The sequence below is a fragment of the Coenobita brevimanus genome, chromosome 116, assembly GCF_032717465.1.
Source record: "Coenobita brevimanus isolate Jiangsu-jjx chromosome 116, ASM3271746v2, whole genome shotgun sequence".
Lineage (NCBI taxonomy): Eukaryota > Metazoa > Arthropoda > Malacostraca > Decapoda > Coenobitidae > Coenobita > Coenobita brevimanus.
The window spans coordinates 26,874,761-26,882,347 of NC_137069.1; positions in this window are offsets into that span (position 1 = coordinate 26,874,761).

Here is a 7,587-nt window from a genome sequence, read left to right on the forward strand (position 1 = left end):
TAATAATGATAATGCACCCCCCAAACCCCCTTCCCATTAACTCCTTGATCTTCTTTCTCATTTCTTCCCAGACAGTTTCTTTCTTAGACGCGCATTCTTGAAGGAAGGGGCCATTTTTCTTTCTATAGTCTGGTAAAAAGACTTGACTAATATTATTTTGGGGCTCTGGATCTTGCCCACACTTTGCATGATGTGGGAACGTGGGATGGCATGGTGGTGGTGGTGGTGGTGGTGGTGATGATGGTGGTGGTGGTGGTGGTGGTGGTGATAATGACTGTGATGATACTAATGGCGACGGAGGCGATGATGATGATGATGATGATGATGATGATGTTGAAGATGAGGTATCCAAAAGACTCCCCCTCTAACTCCTTAACCATTTCTCTCGTTCAGTCAGCTTTTTCTTTTTCTTTCTTTCGTTCTTTCTTTTCTTTTCTTTTTTTTCTTTTTTTTGAGACGGACGCTTTTGAAGGAAGGCGCTGTTATTTTTCCGATGGTAAAAAGAAAGTCATTATTCATGTTTTTTTGTTTTTTTTTCGCTTGGGTTCATCTCCACATTTTGCACGATGTGGACACTTGGGGTAAAATGATGATGATGATGATGAGGAGGAGGAGGAAGAGGAGGAGGAGGAGGTTGATGATGATGTAGGGGTGGTTGGAATGATGGATGATGATGATGGTGGTGGTGCTGATGTAGGGATGGTTGTATGATGATGATGATGATGATGATGATGATGATGAGTGATTGATTGACTGACTGACTGATTAATAGGTGATGATGATGATGATAATGATGATAATGATGATGATGATGGCACTCCAAAATATTACGTGCAAACCCACTTCTTCCTCTCAACCCTGCTACTGGAGAGGGACGCCTTCACCTGGTGGCACTGATATTACAGAGCGGATTCACTGCCTGGTTATACAACCGTCCCTCTACTCCTTCCCTATCCCCCGAAAGGAAGATGGTGAGCTGTAAGTGAAGGGGAACCTTAGCCAGCAGTCTACGGAGTTCACATTTCTGATGAACCTGGGGCTACAACAACAACAAAAACAATAACAAGAACAACAACGATAACAACAACACACTTCATACACTCACACATACATACACTCAAGCGTACACTGCTTGTAAGGGTGGGTCACTTCGCTATGGACTGTTCATTTTAACCTGACAAAAGATCCCCAACCCCTATCAGCTCAGCTGATGGCCAGGTGTAGTTAGACTGGAGGATTGATTTGGGTAGCAACCAAGGAGACTCGTTCCTACCCCATAAATCGGGTTCACAGAATTTTACGCATACTGTAGCAGCAGCAATAGTAGTAGTAGTAGGAACTAGTAGTAGTAGTAGTAGTAGTAGTAGTAACAGTAGTATAAATAATAACAGTAGCAGTAGTGTTAGTAGTAGTAGTAGTAGTAGTAGTAGTAGTGGATGTTGTTGTTGTTGTTGCTCCTTTCGTGGGGTAGGGAAGGAGTTGAGGGACGTTTGTATAACCTGGCAGTGGAACCGCCTGGTTATATCGGTGCCACCACGTGAAGGCTCCCCTCTCCAGCACTATACAGTATACACACTATGGTGATGAGTATGATGATTAACGTACAGATGATGATGATAGTGATAGATTAAGATGAATTAAATGTATTAGTTTGAAGCCTTATGATCTGTAGCATAAACACACCTGTAATTTTTTATGGTTTTTAATAAGATTAATTTTTTTTTTCGTTCCCTTCATCATTATCATCATCATCATCATCATCATCATCATCATCATCAATCCTGCTTCCCAACGGGGCCCCAAAGCACTGCACATCATACTTAGTCTCTGTCTTGTGCCATGTTATTATTCAATTTAATTTCACGCACTTCTTGCCCTTCCCTTCTCTCTCTCTCTCTCTCTCTCTCTCTACTTCACAATCACACAACCAGCCTGCTCTTCTTTTCACAAGGGTGCTGGGGAGGGACGCCTTCACGTGGCGGCACTGATATGGACGAGTTGATCCACTACTCGGCAACACAAACGTCCTTCAGCTTCATCCCTAACCCAAGAAAGGATTATGGACTTCACGGGGTTCATGTACAGATCAGCCTGCGTTTGGAACTACTACTACTACTATACTACTACTACTACTGCTACTACTACTACTACTACTACTACTGCTACTACTACTACTACTACTACTACTACTGCTACTACTACTACCACCAACACTACTACTACTACTACTACCACTATTATCCTACTTATTCACCCGAGGCCATATTCAAAGATGTTCTGAAGATTACTTAGCACTACTTCCTTAGCGACTTATTCTGGGCATAACACCATATTATCCTATGTTGATAATGTGACCTGTGTCGATATTTAAACCGAAATAAATAACATAAGGGAAGGCTTGGATGCAGTACGTAAAATAAATCGCTTAGACAGAGGTGTTAAGCCTTACTCTTATATCTCCTACCTAAGACGGCAGAAATAAAGGGTAATAATAAACATCCTGAAAAAATGAAGGACAGTGATAAAAAATAAAGGATTAAATTATATAATAAAAACTAACAAAAATAAAAGAAAATAATAATAATAATAATAATAATAATAATAATAATTGTAGTAATAATAATGATAATAATAATAATAATAATAATAATAATAATAATAATAATATGATAATGAAAAATAATAATAGCTCCTTCCTGAGACAGTGAAACGACGTGAAATAAATAAAGGTATTGATAATAATGATGAAAATAAGCTTAAAAGTAGACATAAAATAAATGAGAATAAGAAATAATGGTAATAAGAATGAGCTTAAATAGACAGAATTAAAGGAATGAATAAATGGAAATAATAGTAATATAAATGAGGTTAAAACAGAGAGCAATAAAGGAGTGAAAAAATAAGATAATATAAATGAAAATGAGCTTAAACAGTAATGAAGCAAAATAAAAACAGTTAAACTCAAAGGTGACAAATTAATAATAATAAGTCTCTTTCTTCCTTATGGCAGAAATAAAGGAGAGAATGGGAAAAATAAAGGCACACTTAAAGACAAAGAAGGAGAGACGAGGAGGCTTGGTAGTAAAGAAGGAGAGAACTTGGAGGAAGTTTCGTAGAGAGAGAGAGAGAGAGAGAGAGAGAGAGAGAGAGAGAAGAGGGAAAGACGCATAGTAGAGGGGAGGGAGGGAGAGACGTGAGAGATTGAGGAGAGAGAGGGAGGTGAGAAGAATGAAGGGGGGAGAGGGGAGGGGAGAGGGAGGGAAGAATAAGATATGATTATTCAGTGCCATTCATATTCACAATACCTTTAATCATATCACGGCGGAAGTTAGGACAGGTAAGGGCTTGAGACAGGAATTCTCTCTCTCTCTCTCTCTCTCTATCTATCTATCTATCTATCTATCTATCTATCTATCTATCTAGTTGTTTTCTATGACTGCTGTATCAATTCTGCCAGAGCAAGGACGAGAAAAAGAAAAATTGACGGATTCCCTCCTCTCAACTAAATCTGACAACCGAAGCCAGCAGGAAAAAGTGGGAAGGCTTACCGTGCAATATGGAACAACTTGTGGATATTGCAGAGAGAGAGAGAGAGAGAGAGAGAGAGAGCTGCAATAATCTTTTCCCTCTCTGCAGTGACCTATCCAGGACATTTTGACTGGGGTGGCCATGATTGGACTCAGAGCTAGTGTGGGGTGACCATGGCATAGCGAACCTTAATGTATGGCAGGTGATTAAAATATGTAAGTACAAATGTTCAGTGTACAGCAATTGCATCCCCCTATGCACTGATGAATCATAAATGATTTTTAAAACTCATGTTAGAATCCACTATAATGTTTGTATTTCAGGCCAGGTTGTTGTTTTTACATTTTTAAATACAACATTAAACTAGATGTACCATGCTGACCACAACAACTAATAATTAAGTTATGAAAACTGTAAAGAAACAATTATAACATAAACCCAATAAGCCTTAACTCCAGACAAAGTGTATACATTAATGTTCTTTAAACTTTTAAACTAGAAATCGCACCTGTGATAAAATAGTCGAACTAAGGTGTGACACGTGGGATATCCCTCTACGGAACTTTGCACCATAACAATAAAATCGTCAGATCATTGGCAGAAGTGAAAAACGCAATGTCACGAATTCGCGCGAGTGTATTTATATAAATTCGTGACATTGTACTTTGGTGAGAAAACCACGAACTCTAGTGGAATTCCCACTGCGCATCACTCAGTTCAACCATCTTCATATTCACTTCGATCAGGATGGTTTTCAGAACATTTGTCACCGTATCATAAGTGACCACTCTAATGCACGACATTAGTCCCTCTACGGAACTTTGCGCCATAACAATAAAATCGTCAGATCATTGGCAGAAGTGCCAAACGCAAGAACAATAAAATCTGGAGGTCTACGGGGCCGCTAATTAAGCGGGGACCACTGTATTTGTGAACAGGTAACTGTAGGCCAATGAACTAGGAACTGGCTAACGAAAAGGAAGCAGAAAGTGGTGTTACATGACCAGCGTTTGTCCCACCCCATTGTGATGATGAACTTGGCCAATTACCTATCACATCTGGGGTGGCCACAGAGGTGGCCAATGAGATTTCATGTGTTGCCGTGGCCACCCCAGGCCACCCCTTAAAAGAGCCACTGTCTCAGTCATTCTGTGCAATAAATATAATGGTGGTTTCATCACATAGGGACCCTATACAAAATCAGCAAGTATGTGAGGAAGAATATATCGGGTCGGTTTAGTACACCTGATTTTCGCGAACCAAATTTTTTCCATCCATCCATCCATCCATCATCCAGTCCTACGTTGCCCCACGAGTAGCGTAAGAGCCTAGGGCTAGGCAAGTTGGTCCTGACATTTAAAATGAGAGTGACCAGTCTCACTCATCCCTCAGTGGCATTATGTGAGCAATAACCCCAACCACCCCTTGGATATACACCTTCACCGGCTCAATCCGATTGGAGTGCTGCAGTTACCCACTAAACCACCAGGCGCCATAATTTGGTTATATGGTTACCACCCAGCGTAGTAAATGGTTTCCTGGTGAACAGGAAACCATTTGGCTTGTCACTCAGTGTAGAGTCAACCATAGGCAGAAGGAACAGGAAAGAATGAAGGAAAGAAAGACAAAGAGGGAGTGTAAAGTCACCCGTAGGCAGAAGGACAAGGAAAGCTTGAAGTAAAGAAAGGCAGAAGAGGAAGGAAGGAAAAGAGGGAGGAGAGGAAAGGGCAGACACATGAGAGCAGCACTACATCGAGTGAGTGGATGATGAGCGTCCCCACCTACCACATTCCCCACCTATGAGATGAGACACAGAGGATACTGAGAGAGGATAAAGACTGGGATGATGATGATGATGATGATGATGATGATAATGATGATAATGATGATGATGATGATGGTGGTTTTGGTGGTGGTGGTGGTGGTGGTGGTGGTGGAGGTGGCGATGATGTGTCTCATTTCACTAAGCTAGAGAGAGAGAGAGAGAGAGAGAGAGAGAGAGAGAGAGAGAGAGAGAGAGAGACAGCAAGTAAATAAAACACAAACCAGGGTATTGTCGTCATAGAATACGAGGAGGTGGTTGGGTGGGAGGGGGTACTACTCTATACATATCCACAGGGCTTCATTAACACAACTGACTGGCAAAAATGAGTCACGTTATTTCCAGGGAAGATATTTTAGAGGATATTTTCTCTTTCTGGTCGACTGACACTCTCCCCTCTCTTCTCTCTTTGATGTTCTAGTTTTCTTTTTTTTTTTTCATTCTTTTTTTCTGTTTTAGTACCCCCTCCTCTGTCTTTCCTTACCATTCTTTCTTTTCTCTGTTCCCCCTTTCTCTGTCTGTCTGCCTGTCTGTCTATCTGTCTCTCTCGATGGAAGGATGAGAGAGAGAGAGAGAGAGAGAGAGAGAGAGAGAGAGAGAGAGAGGAGAAGTTGAAAGGAATAGGAGGAGGTGGGGAGAAGGGAGGAAGGGAAGGAGTTAGAGCAGTGTTTCTTGACCTGGGGTGCTAGCACCCCCAGGGGTGCTGAAATCAATTTTAGAGGGTGCTGGAAAATGCTGGATTATTATTTTTTCTTATTGGTTTTGCTTATTATTGGCATCATTGATTTTTTTTTTGAGAATGTATAAAATAAATTGTTAGGCAGTACTTCACTTTACTTTGACCCTGCAGTATTGTAGCAATTGTAGTGCCGGTAACCAGGTGTAAAGGGGTGCTGGACTGACACCTTATTACAGAGGGGTGATAAGGTCGGAAAAGGTTAAGAAACGCTGAGTTAGGGGGAGGGGAGGGGGACAGGAGGAGGAAAGGGGGAGTTGGGGAGGAAGTAAAGGGCATGGAGAGAGAGGGGGGCCTGAGAGTGGAGGTGAGGGGGGAGGTGACGCGGTACTGTAATCAAAAACCAGGTTGATGAGTGTCACGAATCAATTCGCGACATTTCCCTTTTGTGAGAAGCCACGAACTATTAGTGGAAAACTCACTGTGTATCGCTCAGTTAACCGTTTCTCTCTCCATTTCGGAGTATACTTTTCAAAACATTAGTCACTTTCAAAAGTGACCGATTTAATGCACGTCACTAAGTGCTGTACTGAGCGATACTATTGTTTTCTTTATCGTTCGCCTCTGCTTGCCTAAACCGTTAGCCACGCCTTCTTCCGGTGGCTTGTGCGTCCTGCCCATACAATGTATTTTGAATTCAGTCGAGTGTTTGCTGTGACGGAGAGAGGTCCTGTGCTCCAGAAGTGAGAGTAGAGAGAGGTCAGCAGTACCCAAACTCCGCTTGACACAGCCCCCAGACTCCCATCCTAGATTTGGGTGATACACAGCATTCATCGACCGGTATTTCCTTTTGTATAATCCTAGTTTTAAGAGCTTAATTAAGGTGTTTTTCCTAGGCGTAAGTATTTAGCTTTTGTGTGAGTGAGTGAGTGCGTCTCATTAATTTGATTTGAATTGTAACGTTAAATTTATTTTTTTGTAATCAATAGATTTAACAGTTCTTTTTCTTGAGCTTAATGTAAAGTAAAATCTTGTTTCATTTCTCCAAATTAAGCTTATTTTCCATATAGCTCCTAGCTTGCATAAACGTTCGCCTTCATAACTGGTACTTAGACCAGTCTTGTTGTATTAACTTAAAATCCGTTCTGCCAGATAGGAGTTAAAGCATCAGCAAGAGCCTGATATTATTATTAGTATTAGTTATTTATTGTCAGGGGTGAAGTAACTTTCTCCAGAGGCTAACAGTACAGTAATTCAGCAATTGTGAGTAATTAGTCTCTGCTGTGTACTGTTGAGAAAGTTTTTAAATTCTCGTTCTTAGAGAATCGTTGCACGATTTAGCAAGACAATCATTGTCCCTGCTCTTTAATATTATTGAATATTAATATCAATTGAATAATATTTAAGCATTTATTTAAAAAAACACCGTGATATCATAAAAACCCCTTGACAATGAGTGTACCTGATCTTTATGGCTTACCTGGCGGGTTGTTGACGGCTCCAGGCACTGTCAGTATTACACACACACACACACACACACACACACACACACACACCAGTC